Consider the following 17,355-nt stretch of genomic DNA (forward strand, 5'->3'; position numbering starts at 1 on the left):
CTCAGTAGAGAAACTGAAGGCAGGGTGGAGAATGAGCTTGAGGTTTAGGGAGGAAATTCGGTGACATCCAGATGCTGTCTGAGGCTATGGTGGACAGAGTGGGGAACAGGAGACATAAGACCAAGCTCAGTTGGGGTGAGACAGCCAGAGTTCAGGGCCATTCTTGGGTCAAATTTCAGGTCACTCTACCAAGAGCAGATTTTTCCTAAAGCTGGGAAGTGTACGGGAGACCTAGATCTTAGTCTATTAGGCTGCTTGTAATAACAACAACAACAAATCCCACAGATTGGGTGGCTGAAACAAAAAACATTTATTTGTCATGATTCTGGAGGCTGGAAAGTCTGAGATCAAGGCTCCAGCAGATCTGGTGTCCGGCGAGGGTGCCCTTCCTGCTTTGCAGACAGTCTTCTCCTGGCTGTGTCCTCACACAGGGCAGAGAGAGAGGATATGTCTCTTTGTGCCTCTTCTTGTGGCACTAACCCCTCACAAGCCTCCACTGTTGTGACCCAATTACCTCCCAAAGGCCCCACCTCCTAAAACCATCACTGTGGAGTCAGGGTATCAACATATGGATTTGGAGAGGGGGACATAAACCTTCAGATCATAACATCTAGGTTAAAAGGATCCTAGTTATTTTCTTGGAAATTGATAGGGAGAGAAATTGGAGAGAGATTCAAAGAAAGAAAGAGAAAGAGACGAGAGAGGGAGGGAGGGAGAGGAAAGAAAGATGGAGAGGGAGAGACTGAAGATTGAATAAGTGCAGCCTGGACACCTAGGGGTAGACACAAAATGAGCTGGCAGGAGGCAAAGCATATAGTGGGATGGAGGCAAAGTCAGGGAGTGCCTGTAAGAACTGAATGCAGTGCCACAGACCCGTGCTGAGCCCATGGGTTGACAGCGGCTTGCTCTGCTGCAAACTTTGAACCCTTCATGCCCACTGGTGGGCACAAGGGCAGTGGGGCTGGACAAGTTGGCAAAATGAGGGCTCAGCATCAATCAGCAAGACGCCCACTGGTGCCCTGAGTGACTAGGGCTGTGGCATCCCCAGGGGAGCTCTGGCTGGAGGGTGCTGCTTCCTGGGGAGGGGGTGGCCCCCAGACGCCTCCCCTCAGAAAGAGCGCTCTGGTTCTCGTGCTGCCTCTGCTGCTGATCCTGTTGTGTTGACCTGCAGTGGTCCACTCTGGCCTCGGCTTTTTATCTGCCAAGTGTCCCTCCGTAAGGTCCCTTCCAATAATGACCACATGGCTTTACATGATCATGAGGGCATCTGGGGAGGCTCAGAGCTCATCGGCCAGGAAGTGAAAAGGTCTGGCTCCATGGGAAGGAGGAACCCACCCTGCATCCCCTTCCCTTCTCCAAAGCAGGAGCCCAATCTTGTTGAACCCATGACAGGACAGAGTCAGTTTGGAATATTTTTGTTCCATTCATGGGACTCTAATGGAATCAAGACCAGGCTATTTATATTTACAGATGGTGCAAACTTGAGTGGAACATCAAATGTGCCAGATGTCATTAGGATAGAGAAAAATTAGTGAACTTGGCTAATTGAAATCAAAGAGCTCCCCCTCCCACCCCGCCAACCCAGAGAAAGGCTTTCTGGTCCCAAAATGCAAAGGCTCTGAATGTGCAGAAGATAAGGAACCTGGGGATTTGAGACCCGCTTGATTTACTACAACTTCTGCAACCCAGCACGGAGAGTTTATTCCAGCTTGTTTTGCTTGGGGAAAAAGAAATGCAGTCGCTGTCTGCCTCCATTGTTTCTTCTGAGACTGTGCAGGGGACAAAGCAGCAGGCGTTTCATCTCCAATTATTTTCAGCCAAGGGAAAAAACAGATGGTAAATAGCATTGAAAAAATTCCTTTTAGAATTAATATTAATAAAAGATGTGTTGGAGGCTCTGACTGAATCCCAAGGAACTAGGGCCAGCCTCAAGTGTGGGATGGGGGAAGGGGAGGGGGCAGTGGAGGTGTCGGAGGAGGGCTGGGGTGGGAAGGGGGGCAGTAGAGGAAGACCAGGCAGAAAGGTCCAAGCTGAATGCTCTCCAAGTGACCCCAAGGTGCCAGGGGACAGTGTGGTCGGTGGTGGTGCACCCTTGGGAGTCCAGCATCTGGCTAGGAGTAGGAGCCCTAATGCCACGTGGCACTTCTGGAGGGCGTGAGCACTGCAGGAGAGGAGCGTGGTGGGGCCAGGCAAAGTGCTGCCCAGCACTCACAAGGAACGCTGGTGCCACCGGGCCCCCCTTCCAGCCGGGTGTGGCCCAGATGGCTCTTTTGTGCAACTGCAACACACAGTGGAGGTGGGCGTGTGTCTTCACCTCCCTGGCCAACAGCAGACTCTGTTCCCACCCCAAGTGCTATGGAGTGTCCACCGGCTGCCTGGCTGTCCTCTGAGAGTTGGGATTCCACATTAGAGCAGAGAAAGTGTTCAGCTCCTTTGGGATTTGTAGACTTCACTGGGAGAAAGGGCTGACACACAATGGGACATGTGTGGAGGGGGAGAGGCTGCTTCCTGGAGACATTCATTTATTCAAAAGAAAACCTCTTGGGCACCCACTCCATGCTAGGCCAGTGCCCCATCCTTTCAGGCACCAGTCATTTGTTTCATGGAAGACATTTTTTTCCACAGACGGGGGTTGGGAGGGGGGAGGTTTTGGGATAATTCAAGTGCATTGCATTTATTGTGCACGTTCTATCTATGATTATATTGTAATAGCTAATGAACTAATTATACAACTCACCATCATGTAGAATCAGTGGGAGTCTGTTTTCCTGCAACTGGATGGTCTCATCTGGGGATGATGGGAGACAGTGACAGATCATCAGGCATTAGATTCTCATAAGAAGCTGGCAGGCTAGATCCTTCACATGCACAATTCACGATAGGGTTTGTGCTCCTATAAGAATTTAGTGCTGCTGCTGATCTGACAGGAGGTGGAGCTCAGGTGGTAATGAGAGCCATGGGGAGCGGCTCTCAATACAGATGAAGCTTTGTTTGCTCGCCATCCGATTACCTCCTGCTGTGCAGAAACAGGCCACAGAGGTTGGAGACCTCTTTTCCAGGTCCTAGAGAGACACTGAGGAGCAAAACAAATGAGGTCCAGCCCTCCAAGGAGGGAGAGAAGCAATCATCCAATGCACACTCCAGTGTGTGTGAACTACTGTTTACCAAGAGGTTTCTTCTACCCTCTGTCTCCCTTTAGCCCAGAGGTCAGGGACACATGAGTTTGGAGAAGAAGCTGAGAAGAGAGTTTGTATTGCAGTTATGAACTATAGACACTAATTAAAACAAAAGATATCTCACAAGATAGAACTCCCAACGTGGGGCTATTCCATTGTCCTGCCTATCCATGCCTGTTTCCTTCCTTGCTTTGGCCACTAGGAATGTTAGAGGCAAAAGCATGGCTTACTTAAAGCAACAAACATAAAAGACTTCATAGTGCGTCCTCATGAAATGACCTCATCCCCAACTTCAACTTCTCTTTTCTCTTATCCTCTCTGTTTAATTTCTTTCATCTGATATTTTTTGTTTGTATTTTATCTTATTATATATTTATATCTTTTTTGTATGCTGCTTGAAATCTTTTCTGAAACCCAGTGGAAAGTACATAAACCACACAGCATGGTCATTGATGGGGTTCAATGGTTCAATTAAGGCCTAAAGATCATCCTTACTTTATGTGATTCTGGATAAATTATGAACCAGAAAACAAGAATTGTTATAATGGACACATTTTGGGGATAGCTGATGAAATTGGAATATGAACTGTGGATTAGAAAAAGCATTGTCTTAATGGAAATTTCTTAAATTCAGTAATTTACTATGGTTTATAAGAGAATACCCTTGCTCTTGGGAAATGCGCATCAGAATATTAAGAGGTCAAGGGCCACAATGTATGTGCAACCTACTCAAGTGGTCCAAAAGTGAGGAAAAAATCTATCTATCTATCTATCTATCTATCTATCTATCTACTTATCTACCTATGTACCTACTAGCTGTCTAGGAAACAGAACAGGGAAAGAAGAACGGTTGCAATCTCATACTTGAAAAATGAAAGCAGCTGCATGTCTAAATGAATTTGCTCCACAGTTTTAATTGCAGAGGGTGCCCTTTTAAAAGAGAGTCTCAAAAAAAAAGATGTCGTCTTGCCTTTCACACTCCGTTTTCTTACTGCCTTCTTCTATCCTCTCTCCCAAGACTCCCACCCCCACTGGAATGCTAAAAGAAGGCTGAATTTTAGAGCGATTCCAGGAAGAATTGTTCTCAGACAATTAGGCACGGTCCGCATTTGCCTCTGGCACTGGTGTAGATATAAAAATCCCATCTGGGTCATCAGCGAGTGTTTAAGCTTTTAAGCATTTTTTTTTGGAGGTTTTATTAATCCACGAAGAAACACCCTCAAAATCTCTCCCCAAGCCCTGAGTTCTTGTCATTTGCAATCCAACTGCTTTGGGCTTCAGAAGAAAAGAGAACACTGCCGGTAAGGTAGTCACAGATTTTCTAGAATCAGAAATGAGCACTTTCCACCAGCTCAGCTGCAGCTGATGAGTCCCTTCCAGCCCCGTGCCCCTCCCTCCCTCCCACCCTCACCTCTCACTCCTCACCCCAGCAATGTGGACTTGGCCAGAGCTCTGCAGGAAAACCATGAGCTCAAACCTGTACCTGTTGTTCAAGAAAACCCAATGTGCTCCAGATTTCTCTCCACTCTGTACTCTTATACCCGAGGCATCAAGAAGGCAAACCAAGGAAACACCCTTCTAAGAAGGGTGGTCCCTAGGATACCTGGCTGACTCAGTTCTAGGTCCTTAGGATACCAGGCACAGGGCAAAGACCCCTGTGCCTTCTGGTCTGGCTCAAGCCCAGCTGAAAGGACTTTGGGGTGTACCCAGCAAGAGAAAATTGATCACACCTGCCTCTCTACTTAGCGAAATCTCAGTGGCCTTCTTATTTGTTCACCTTCCTCTTTCCAGTGATCCTCAACCTTCTCTAGGTGTCCTGCTCATCTGCACCTGCTAAGTGAATGATGAAATGGTCTTTGATTCTCTGATGGCCGCTTTCTACAAGTCATGGAAAAGGCTATTGAAACGGACTTCTTTAGCCCAAAGCAATTCCATGTGACAGGAGGTCAGTAAGAGTTATCCCATCCTATGTATAGGGGTGGGCAGGGAGGGGGAGGGAAGAAAAGATGGTATGGCAGAAAGGCCTTTACTGAATTAAAAGGTGATGGGAGTTCAGAGAAGTAAAGCGACTTTCCTTGCAACACGGAGAAGTGGCACTTTATCCCCATAGTCCATTTTCTCACTCTCTTCCCACACTCTCCTTCCAACCCTTTCATGCACGCAGTTCAAAGTATTTTTCCAACTCTGAGCTCTTTAATCCCAGCAATAACTGCCTGACACGGCAGATGATGACAGTGATTAGGCTGGGAGAGGGAGGAACCAAGGCCTGGCAGAACAAGAGGATTTGGTCTGGGACACAGTCGAGTTGACCTTGGCAACCCGCAGGCTGCTTCTGGGAGGCAAGGCTGGCGAAAGACTCCAGGGACAAGTGGAGGCATTAGAGGTGGGGAGAGTGGCCGGACCAGGGGCTCCTGGATCTCTCCACCTGGGGGCAGTGATGGCTGCAAGCCAAGGGCAGGACTGAAAAGTAGATGCCCTTTATCTTGAATCCGCATGACATCATGACATCACTGTCCAGCCCCTGCTCTGCCTCTACTGTCTACTCTGTCCCTGGGCTCCTCATACTCTCAGACTGCCCACCTTACAGATGCCAACTGGTAGGTTGGAACTTGAGCGTATTTTGGTGTCTCTGGGGAGTCAAGGCGTCTGACTTTCCTGAGGTGGTCTATACCTGACCTGGACAATTTCCTCCTTCTCTTACTCTTAAATGAGTTTTCTTTTACTGTTCTGGGAACCCTTCTGCCCTCAGCCTATAAACCAACTTATATTGAGGCTGATGTAGGCAGATGGGTGACTGGGGTTCCCCTTCTGGGAAAAAGTTCACATTAATTCAGACCTTGTGTCAAGGGCTAAGTGGATGACAATTGGCATTTGGGTTGAAGAGATGCCTTGGGCAATCTGCAACCCCGTCCCTTAATAACAACAGTGACAACGGCCACCAGAGCACTCACCATTTGCTGAGCATTCCTTCTAGGCTGGGCTCCATGCTCATATACCCCAAACCACTTAAAACAGGCTGATTGGCTGGGCACGGTGGCTCACACCTATAATCCCTGCACTTTGGGAGGCCAAGGCAGGCAGATCACCTGAGGTCAGGAGTTCAAAACCAGCCTGACCAACATGGTGAAACCCCATTTCTGCTAAAAACACACACACACACACACACACACACACACACACAAAACTTATTTGAGTATGGTGGCGCCTGCCTGTAACCCCAGCTACTCCGGAGACTGAGGCAGGAGAACCTCTTGAACCCGGGAGGTGGAGGTTGCAGTGAGCTGAAATCGTGCCACTGTGCTCCAGCCTGGATGGCAGCATGAGGCTCTATCTCAAAAAAAAAAAAAAAAAAAAAAAGATAGGTTGAGATTGTCCCCATTTTGCAGATGAAGACATTGAGGCCCAATATGTTTATGTAACTTACAGAAGGTCCTAGTGCTGGTAAGTAGCCAAGCAGTTCCTCAAATCTGCCCAAAGTCTTCATCTTGAGTCAAAGGCACTTCAAAGAGCTCCCATGAAATAGACAAAGGGCAGCATTTTATCCATTAATTTTTAAAAAATGTATATTTCCATTGCCAGGATGTGCCACGTCTCATCCCAGGCATTGGGGAAAAGTGTGTCAAAAGCAGACCAAGCCCTTGGAGAGTTTCCAGTCTAGTGTGAGTTGGGTCCTTAGAGATTGTGGCAAATTCACAGAGTGAAGGGGGCAGTACCTAGCAGGGGAGGGTCCACTTTGGGTCAGGTGGTCCACAGGGGCCCCAGTGAGGAGGTGACATTTGGGTTGAGATATGAAGGAGGAAAAGGAGCTAGGAGAAGCAAAATCCTGGTGGAGGCTACAGCAAGGACAAAGGTCTGGAGGCAGGACTGAGTCTGGCAAGCCGAAGGACCCCAACCTGACCCAGCGTGGCTTCAGAGAAATGAGCTCAGGCCCAAATGGTCACATCAACGGGGTCTTCACAAGTCACAGGAAGGTGTCAGAGTTTTAGTTTATTGGTGAGATCCTAGCAGGGAGCAGGATGGTCTGACTCATGATCTAAATAGATGGCTCTGGTGTTGAGGGATGGGTTGGAATTGAAGCCGGAGACCCATCAGGAGTGTCAGGGAGGAGGCCTATGCATCTTACACAGTGCAGAGCAGAAAAGCAAACCCGTAGCACCGGTACTGACACTTTGCTGAGCCTGGTAGGTGGCTGACACAGGGCACAAACAGACCACATGGAGCCCGTTGGGATGGGGCTCAGCCTGCTTACATGCAGCAAAATGATAAGGCCCACTGCAGGCACCGTGCAGAGGGGTCAGCACCGACTTCATCTGCCCCAGAGCTCCCTCTTGAAGCAGCCCTCCACTACCACGAGGGCTCCTCTGGGTAGACAAATCCCCAAACATTCCACCTTCCCAACAGCAGCTGCAGTTTCAGCCTCTGTTTCAGCCCCCAGTTGTGAATTCTTGTCCCACACTACATAACGGGTCAGCTCAGAAGGTGATTAAACCCCTTACATGGAGTTATCGAGGGCAAGAGGCAAGAAGCAGAAAAGTCATGGTAGCTGACAGTCTACAGACGTTTCCCTGTACCAGGCACTCTGCTAAGCACTCAAGCATTGACTCTGGTCTTGTCCTCAAACAACCTTAATAAGGCAGACACTATGATTATCCGCGCTTTACAATGAGGAAACTGAGGCACAAAGCAGTTAAAGAGCTTCCTGGAGGTCACAGAGAGAGTCAAGGAGCAGCCAGCATTCCAACTGAAGTTGTCTGGCTACAGAATTCACGCCGTAGTTATGCTGGCTGTCCTCTTAGAAAGTCTCTCCCGGAGACTAGCAGCACACAGATCCTGCAAGGCCTAAGCAGCTCCAGCCTTCTTTAACCAGAGCGACTCATCTTCCAAAATAATGCCATCAGAAAATAAAGACAGTTAAAAGAGAATCGAAAAGGATGAGAATTCTGAGAAACCCTAATGTTCAAAAATAGGGAACAGAGTCCTGTGATTATCAGAGGAGAAAGGCCCCCATTGTGGCTGAACCCACAGCCTCGCTTCCCTGGGAAGGCGGAGGGCCGGGGAAACCCTCTGGTGCTTGGTTGCTGATACTGGGAGAGCCAAGCCCTTCTGTGGGAAAATGGACGATGGCAGCGACTGTTTCCCTGCCACAACAAACCTATACTTCAATATGATTAAATATGCTTTCTGCAAAGGAAATACCCCATGGATTATCCAAACACAGGGGCACCCTCTTTCTCCCATGCACTGTTACGGTGGTTTATGTGGCGTACTATATTCTGAACGGGGCTCAAGTCTATTAGGCCAAGTTCCAAACTATTTTGTTTTTCTAGGAGTCAGGCCTCACTTATGCCAAGCAGAAGGTCAGACCCTGGGGAACTCCATCCTGAGCCACACTCTCCCCTTGAGACCGAAGAGGGGCAAACTGCAAACCCCAGTTGGTTCCTCTCTGTGACTCTGAGCTCCACCTGCTAACCTTTCAGCTAGTTTTTCTGAGTCTCTGAAAACATTCAACTTCCCTTCTCCAGGAAGAAACACTGGAAAGAACAGAGTATTTCTAGGTGAGAAAAGAAAGGTGTGTTTTTCCCTTTCTCATGTCAGGCAATTAAAGGAATTAGAGGGTGACTTGGTAAAACCAATCCCCTTCCCTCTCCTCCCACCCCCAATTCAACTCAGAAATAGAGATAATGGTTTCCATTTTCCCTCTCCGCTGTAGTTGGAGGAAAGACATTTTATTCCCCTAATTATACGGACACCCACTCACATACATAAATATCCACGTATGAGATGATACATGTGCTTGTGTGTGTGTCTACACTCTCACGTATCTGCTTCCAGATCCTGTAATTAACACCCCATAAAGGACAATTCTGTGTACTTGAAGACACCGGCCTAGATCCTGGGTGACTGACAAGCTAGAAAACTTAATTTCCCTCTTTGTAGGAGAGATCTTTTAAGCTACTGTTTGACAGCCTCACCAGATTAGCTAGCTCTGAGCTGCTTTGGAGAATTTTGTTCCTTTCCCCAAACTCCCTGACTCTCCCTCCCCGCCCCCAGAGCGATAAGCATCTGTAAACACTCTCTGAAACTCCTTCCCAACGTTCTTGGGTTTGCCACTTTGAAGCAGAACTGCAGGAAGACCTCTGTATGAGATGAAAATGTCTTGCCAACTGATAAAGAAGTGCAGATCCAGCTAAAATCCACTCGGTAATAGGGATTAGTGAACCTGAGAAGGTTTGTTTGGATTGAAGACTGTGCTGAAAAAAAAAATGTGAGATTTTGAAATGAACCTGAACCCCCGTCTCCCACCCCCCAAGCCCCACCCTGCAGACACCGTGAGTGCCCCCACCTTCACATTCAGAAAGTCTTTCAATTTCAGAAATGGTTATCACTTTTCCTCTACATTGTGGTTCTCAAATTTCATCAGGTGTTCAAATCCCCCAAAGAGCTTGTGAAAATGCAGATTCTCAGGGTGACACTGCCGCAGGGTCTTATCTGCATAGTCTAGGTTGAGACCTAGGGAATTGGATTTTTAATAAGACTCCAGGGGCTTCTAAAGTGATCAAGACTTTTTTTCTTTTTTCTTTTTAAATGTTTTATTTCTTAACCTTCTTAGATATTATTAAATGTTCTATTTCTTAACCTGATAGTGGGTACATGAATGTATATTTTATTATTCTGTAAATCATACGTTGTGTTTATAAACATTTCACAATTTACAAAAAATCATGCCATCTATTCCCCTTGCTCAGATTACATGCTCATTAAAGAACATTCTGGTGATGCTCTGACTTCTATTGTAGCTTTGCCTCCAATAGGCAAATGGACATGGGACCATTTGGCATGTGTAATTATCTTTTTAGAGTAATAAACTGGTGTATAAGTTTTATTTTAGAAAAAAGTATTAATAAAATAATGAAGGCTTAGTTCACGTAATTACTATGTTCCTATAAATGATTAAATTGGTCTCAAAATATATCCTCTTGGAGCCAATATATCTTCTGCAACTAACCAAATTCATTCTCAGAATCAAGACCTTTGCGATGCTTCAATTTCTTCCCATATTGCAGCTTCAATTTTTGTAGTATGCTACTCCCTCATCGTATCAAATTCAAGCCACGGCTGACTCCACTTCTGAGCTTCTTTCATTTGCTTTTCAGTTAAACAAAGATCAAATCTGATTCCTTTAATATTAAAATTTGGGCGTTCCCAGCGTTTAGACCAGGGCTTAGGCTTCATTTTCACTTTCAGCATATTAACAGGAATTTCTTGGGTAGGCTCTTGTGGTACTGGCTTCATATTCACATCAAAAGTGCTATATTCATAAGGGCATCTCGTAAATATAGCAAGCCATCATCCAGCCGTTTCTCTAATTTAACCACTTGAATCTCCTGGATTCGAGGATTATAAAGTTCACAGCAAATCTCGACACCTTGTCCTTCAATAATATTCCTAAGGATAAAAGTAGCTCCAAGTCCTTTTCCTGATCGCTGGATGCAAATCCCCAGAAACTGGCTGATTTTTCCATTGGCATATGGGTCGGATGTAGTTAACACGAAGAATACTTCCAACATAGAACTCTGGAATGTGGGGTACTTTTCTCCTTTCTAACATATCTTTTCTTTCTATTTGAAATTTCAGAGGATGTGTTCTTCCCCTTCGAGGAATGAATCCAGGACTCGTTGCGCGAGGCGGTGCTTATCCTCAAAGACTGGTTTCGGCGGCTGCTGGAAGGCCCAGGGCTTTGTGGCCGGACATTCCCCGCATGAAACCTGCAGGCGACAGGGGTCTGCGCGGAGAGCAGCGTCCTGGCTGCTTGGAAAGTCCGGCCTAGGCCCATGGCAGCCCCTTGCCCCGCTGCAATGCAGGACGCCATGTCGGCCAGCTCACGTCAAGACTACAACTCGATCAAGACTTTTTTCTGTTGTTTATCTTTTTCTTGTTTTGAGACAGAATCCTGCTCCGTGTCGCCCAGGCTAGAGTGCAGTGGTGCCATCTTGGCTCACTGCAACCTCTGCTTCTTGGGTTCAAACAATTCTTGTGCCTCAGCCTCCCAAGTAGCTGGGACTACAGCACCACTACACCCGACCAATTTTTGTATTTTTAGTAGAGACAGGGTTTGTCATGTAGGCCAGGCTGGTCCAGAACTCCCGACTTCAGGTGATCCACCCACCTCCGCCTCCCAAAGTGCTGGGGTTACAGGTATGGACCACCACACCCAGCCCAAGACCAGATTTTTTATAATACCATTCTAGAACCAGCTGACCAGTGGCCCCAGTACCATATATGCAGGGCTGTGATCCCGTGGGACATCCTAGCACTGGGGTGAAAATATTGAAATACTGGGCTAACGGCTAATAACCAGCCATAGCTTCTCATTTCCTGAGTGCCTTTCCCAACTATTTGCTCCCTCTCCCAGGACCTCCTAGACTTCCCCACATTTCAGACACCTAAGAGTGAATGGCTGACGCGGCAGAGGGTCTCTGGGTCTCTGAACCTGCTGCTAGGGCCCACGTCTGCTCTGATTGGCCTTTGTCTTATCACTGGCTAAGTATTTTCGCTATTCCCCTGCACACGCAATTGTATGACAGAAGCATACCCAGCCGGGTTGACATCGGGGACGTGGTTTACCACTTGCTCCTGCCTGTGACACTCCCCTGCCACTTTCCTGCTTTCCTCCTACCCTTGACCTCTGTCTGCTGCTTCTCCTTTGCAGTTCCCTTTTTTTGTTGTTGTTCCGTGATGGTGCCCTGTCTGGGTCCCCTTCTCCTGCCCAGCCCTAGGTGATGACTTTAAGCACCATCTGAATGTCCTGGACTCAGAAAGCAACAGGCAAGCTTATTAGATCTGTTTAAAAAATAAAAGTTAATAATTCTGAGGAAGGTGGAGACTCTTTCTCAAAAAGAAAAAAAGATGCCTACGGTTTATTGTGATGGCCCCCAGACACTCATTTGTGGATTAACCATAGCAGAATTACCCAGGAACATCTGAATGATGATGATTCCTACAGCTTCCTCCCTAGAGGATCTGTTTCAGTAGATGTGGAATGGGGTCTGAGAATCTCTATTTGTTGAAAAGCAGCCCGGGCAAAGGACATGAATAGACAATTCTCAAAAGAAGATATGCGAATGTCCAAGAAATGTATGGAAAAATGGCTCAAATGCATATCACTAATTATCAGGGGTATGCAAATTAAAACCACAGTGAGATACCACCTTACTCCCACAAGAAAGGCCATAATTTAAAAATACAAAAATAGTAGTAGATGTTGGTGTGGATGTGGTGATAAGTGAACCCCTTTACCCTGCTGGTAGGAATGCTAACTAGTACAATCAATATGGAAAACAGTACAGAGATTCCTTAAAGGACAAAAAGTACAACTACCATTTGATCCAGCAATCTCACCACTGCGTGTCTACCCAGAGGACAAGAAGTTGTATGAAAAAGACACTTGGAATGCAGGTTTACAGCAACACAGTTCACAACTGCAAAAGCATGGAACCAGCCTAAATGTTCATCAGCCAATGAGTGGATGAAGACATTGTGTGTGTGTGTGTGTGTGAGAGAGAGATAAACACATCATGGAATACTACTCAGCCATTAAAAGGAACGAAATAACGGCATTTGCAGCAACCTGGGTGGAGTTGGAGATCATCAGTCTAAGTGAAGTAACTCAGGAATAAAAAACCAAATATTGTACATTCTCCCTTATAAGTAGGAGCTGAGCTATGAGGACGCAAAAGCATATGAATGATATAATGGACTTTAGGGACTCAGGGGAAGGGTGGGAGGGGGGTGAGGGATAACGGATTACACATTGAGAACAGTACACTGCTCATGTAATGGGTGCACCAAAATCTCAGAAATTACTACTAAATAATTTATCCCTGTAACCAAACACCACCTGTTCTCCCAAAACTAGTGAAAAATAAATAAATAAATAAATTAATTAATTAAAAAAAACTCAGCTCAAGGTGTTCACATGCTTCACAAGTTTGGTAACTGCTAGCCTGGTGCACAGGATGCAGGGTGAGACCTTTACCAACTGCCTCTGCGGCCTGCCACTATTGGAATTTTGGGATGGACAATTCTTTGTTGCAAGAGGCTAACCTGGCTCGGCATGGTGGCTCACGCCTGTAATCCCAGCACTTTGAGAGGCTGAGGCGGGCGGATCACGAGGTCAAGAGATCAAGACCATCCTGGACAACATGGTGAAACCTTGTTTCTACTAAAAATACAAAAATTAGCTGGGCATGGTGGCAGGTGCCTTTAATCCCAGCTACTCTGGAGGCTGAGGCAGGAGAATCGCTTGAACCCTGGGGGCGGAGTTTGCAGTGAGCCAAGATCGTGCCATTGCACTCTAGCCTGGGCGACAAAGGAAGACCCTGCCTCAAAACAAAACAAACAACAAAAAAGAGGCTGTCCTATGCGTCCTAAGGAGTTGGCAGCATCCCTGGCTTCTACCCTCTGGGTGCCATAGCACCTCTCTCTCACTGTGGCAACCAAGTGTTGTGTCTCTAGACATTGCTGTGTTTCTCCTGGGAGGCAAAATTTCCTCTGGTTGAGAAACTCTGCTCTAGAATTTCAGTTATGTTCTAGACAGCTAGATGGTTGATAGGAGACCTCTATATTCAATGGTCTAGAAGATTCAGTTAACCAAAATATACAACGACATATGCAGTTGCTCATAAGGCCAACTACTTGTATACTAAATGACTGCCTAAGCTGATAAGCACATCTGTGCTGGCTAATTGTATACATGAAAATCAAGAACAGCTTTTCACTAATCAAAAAGAGATATCCTGGTCAAAGCTTATTTGAAGACTGCCATGTTTTAAAACTCGACATGACTTAAAACAGAATCCTATAAGTTCCTTTGCTAAAATACTTTCAGGATGTGTTAGGTATAACAATAGTTTGCTACATGAAAATGGCTTTGAAAATCTTAAAAGTGTTTTAAAAGAAAAGGGACTTTTTTTTTGCCAGGCATTAAATCAGATGTGAATATGACAGATTTCAAAGACTGTCAAAATAACGAATTTACATCATAAATGCGTCGGCTTTCTTTTTAAAGACTCTTCCACCACTCAGGAAGGCATTTAATGGTGAGCAGGTTCAAAATGTCGCCAGCTCCCACTGGTACAAAAGGGGGGCGATCTCCACTAGAGTCTTCAGGCTTCAGATAATGTCTCTGCCTCTTTTTAAGTTAATAAACTATACTCCTGTCAAATTGCAGATAAATGAAAGAGACGGCACCATTGTTTTCTCCCACATCTTGCTAAGAAAGATATCTCCCAATATTTCGGGAGGACCACTATGCCAAAAAATAAACTTGAAATAAATCCACCCTGCCGTGACTTTACCGGATCAAAGACGATGGAATTTCCACAGAAGCACTTTTCTGAAGTTTGCTGTGCTTTAGTTCAGATAGCAGCTCATTATGAAGCTTCTAATGCATTTGATTGTTTCAAAGTTAGCCATCTAAATTTTTAATCATGTGTGGATGCAAGATAGTCACAGGGTTGGGCCCAAACACTGCAAATCCTTGATATTCTAAAGAGTCATGTCAATATAATATTTTCCTGAATAATCAGCAGGTAGGCTTGGGGAGGGGGCTGCTTCAAACAGCTCCACTCTTTGATGGAGGGGTGGATAGGTTTCTGAAGTTGCCTTTTGAAAGAAAAATAAGTCTGAGTGTTTGAAATCTGGATTCCTTTCTTTTTGAGGGAGTGAGGCTGCTGGTCCCTTTTCTCCTCTCTCTCCCTTTCCTTTGACTGAGATGGTCCTGTTATTAATAAGAGGGAGAGAAGAGATGTTTAACTGGGATCCCACCCTCTTCAACTGGCATCCCTGGGACAAGAAAGACACTCATTTACTCACATTCTCAGGTTTAGTTTCTTCCAGCACAAACCACAAAATGGTTTTTGTTTTTACCTCCTTTTTGGGGACAGTCTGGTTTCCTTTCTCAAGACCCTAGTGTTTGATTGGGAGCACAGGAGGGCATAGGAGCTTGCTACCCACAGCCATGAAGCTCTCAGCATAATCTTGGGGCATCAGCTCCATTGTGCTTGTGGGAGTAGGTACTCTGGGTAAAAGATTAGGAAGGGGAGGGGGTGGAAGAGATCTTGCTGCAACCTCCTTGTAGGAAATATGGCATAGGGGACCTGGACTGGGAGCCACCAAATTCATCCCTTGGCCTTGAGACAGCTCTTAATCCACTCCATGTGTATTGAGCATTTGCTCCTCACTGACCTCTATTCTAAGCACTTTACACAGATTAACATATTTAATTATTACAACAACTCTACGTGGCAGGTTTTTTTTATAGACTCCATTTTATAAGTAAAAAAGCTGAGACTCAGAGCTAAGTGAGTTGCAGAACGAGGATTTGAACCTAGGCACTCAGACTCCAGAGTCCATGTTCTGGATTTCTGGATGTTGCTCTCTTTGATCAAGTCCAGGTAGTGGAGTTGGTTGCAAAGCCTAGAGTTTTTAGAAGGACAATTAACTTTGCTGTTTTCCAGGGTACGAAACTGACCCTTCTCCCTGGCTCGACCAGCCCTTGGCAATGAACATGACCAGAGACAGGAAGTGAGACAAGACACTGCACTCAGGGCAACCAACTCTTCCGCTGGAAAGATGGCCCTAGACAGGAGGTCCCCGGCCTTACCTTTGAAGGTGAAGTGACATTGAGCATCAGTGGCTTAATTCCATCATCAGACTACTTGATATTCACGGTAATGAGATTCTACCTGCTCATAAATTCCTTTATGCCCAAAAACTCTTCCATGCTTGGATACCTCGTACTTTATCTCCTACAAAAACTGTCCTATTTAAATGCTTTGTTGTCTAAGTGGATACCAAGATAATATTTCCCACACAGTGCTGCTTTTTATTTTTTTCTTAGAAGTTATTATATATTTGCCAAAGACTCCCATTGTTTTGATGCAACACCCAGGAAGAAATGTTCTCTGTGTCTTGTAAAAGCAACAACAGGCTTTATTTACCAAGTGTTTTAAATAAAGGTACCGTTTTAAACATTTATGTATCAGGTACCATTTTAAACATTTAATACATATCAGTGTGTTTAATACTCATGTCAAGTGTATGAGATTTTGCAATTATTACAATGAGAAAATTGAGGCATAGCAATGTTAGGTAACATAGTTGAGGCCATATAGCTAGTAAGTGTAGAATCAAGATTGTATCTATATCTATATGTCTGTATCTATGTCTTTATCTGTGTCTGCCTATAATCTATAACTATCTATATCTATATTAGAGCAGTATTTACTTATTTATTTATTTTTGAAATGGAGTTTCACTCTTGTCGCCCAGGCTGGAGTACAATGGTGCAATCCTAGCTCACTGCAACCTCTGTCTCCTGGGTTCAAGCGATTCTCCTGCCTCAGGCTCCCGAGAAGCTGAGATTACAGGCACCTGCCACCACACCTGGCTAATTTTTGTATTTTTAGTAGAGACAGGGTTTCAGCCTGTTGGCCACGTTGATCTCGAACTCCTGACCTCAGGTGATCCACCCACCTCAGCCTCCTAAAGTGCTGGAATTATAGGTGTGAGCCACTGCGCCCAGTCTATTAAAGCAGTATTATACCATGACCCAATTTTGTTTGGAGATTACTAATTCATCTTAGATCTTATTTTAAAATCTTTTCCGGAAACACAAGAACTTCTCTAAACTTACAGCTCACCTCTGTGTGCTCCTTTGAATGGGACTCCAAACCTTAGAAGGAAGCCATGGCTGGTGTACAGGAGAATGCTCCAGAATGTCTCACAAGAGGCCTCAGATAAGGACAACAGGATAAATTCGAGGAGAAAGAATCTATGGTGACTGATAACCCACTGCCAAGGGATGGGCCAGGTCCCTGTGTGGGTAGCAGAGCAGGAACAAGCTCTTATCAGTCCAGCCAGGGGATCTCCAAGGTAAGACAAATATGTGAACAGAGAAGTGCTCATGAATGCCATTCTACCTCTCTAATTAAAAAAAGATAAAACTCAAAGTGGGCACAGATGTAGGGAAATAGGCACTCTCAGAAACTCAGGGTGGGAGAGTAAACTGGTGCTACTTCTCTGGAGGGCACTTCAACTAACATATAAACGGCCCTAAAAATATGCACACTTTTCAATGCACCTAGCAATTTATTCTAAAAGAAGCCTACATACACAC

At 45.6% G+C, this 17,355-nt stretch overlaps 1 pseudogene; it reads right to left on the minus strand.

The window, feature by feature from the left end:
* Positions 1–10,003: 10,003 nt before the first annotated feature.
* Positions 10,004–11,046, minus strand: LOC116525769 (annotated as a pseudogene).
* Between the last annotated feature and the right edge of the window lie 6,309 nt (positions 11,047–17,355).

This window comes from Sapajus apella, unplaced genomic scaffold (assembly GCF_009761245.1).
Source record: "Sapajus apella isolate SASKATOON/1434 unplaced genomic scaffold, GSC_monkey_1.0 scaffold48, whole genome shotgun sequence".
NCBI classification, from domain to species: Eukaryota; Metazoa; Chordata; class Mammalia; order Primates; family Cebidae; genus Sapajus; species Sapajus apella.